Source organism: Octodon degus, unplaced genomic scaffold (genome assembly GCF_000260255.1).
Source record: "Octodon degus isolate 3935 unplaced genomic scaffold, OctDeg1.0 scaffold00007, whole genome shotgun sequence".
NCBI classification, from domain to species: Eukaryota; Metazoa; Chordata; class Mammalia; order Rodentia; family Octodontidae; genus Octodon; species Octodon degus.
The window spans coordinates 12,610,172-12,611,187 of NW_004524583.1; positions in this window are offsets into that span (position 1 = coordinate 12,610,172).

A 1,016-nucleotide genomic window follows, 5' to 3' on the forward strand; every position below is an offset into this window, starting at 1 on the left:
CCGCAGAGACAGCCTCCTCTCCCCACCCCTGGGTTCTGACTGCGTCGCCGCGCAGGCCGCTCCTGCAGGGGGATACCTGCCCAGCGTGATGGCGACATCACGTTCATATGATTTATATGAACTGTCCTAATAGCAGTTGTGCTATTTCTAATCTCATTTTCACCATTTAATTTTATCTTCATGATATATATAGAGTTCAGTAAATGATATTATTATTACAAAACAAACTCTTAAAGTTTGGCATTTTTGATATGTACATTATGCTTTCGTAAAATGTATCCCCTGAAAATATTGAATACTACTATTTATAAAATGCTGCCAGAAACAAATCTTTAAAAATTAGCATTGCCATGGAGTCACCTGCACAGCTCAGCAGGGCCCGAGATGCTCCAGCCTCAAGTCCAGCCTCATGTTGCTGGCACGGGGATCTTGTCCGCCATCAGACGTTCTCAGTTCTCTGCTGGACTGTTCTGTAGCACTGGTGAGTGTCAGAAGGTTTACTTAAAATATGAAGGCTGCTTTTCCTTTACCTATTTTCACTAGTTCAAAAGATGTTTTAAAACTGCTTAAGGCCACCATGCGCGTCACGGAAGAGCCCAGCATGCCCGGGCTTCGGCCCTGCTCCGTGCTTTACCCTGTAGCACTGCTCCGCATTTGGCAGGTTGCTCCTACCCAAGGCGGTGAGCACGGAAGGAAGTGCTGGTGTGGGGTCCAGCAGGAATAAGGGGTGACTGGGAGCTCTTAGGTCCAAGGGGGTAATATGGCTTTTTAGGGGGTACGCTTTATATTGCAGATACACATAGTGATAACCCTGATCACAGGGAATTTGACCTGAACGTGGCACGTCTTGCTGCTTTTTTCCCCATTTCTCTCCTCTCTTCAGCTTCTCTCCCCCGCTTTATTTACACAAGCTTTCTATTTTTTTCTTCTATTATTTTTTCTTGTCCTTTTTATTCTCACCCTTTTTTTCCCCTTCTCATTTCCCCTTCTTCCCATTTTATACTTTCAGTTTCTCA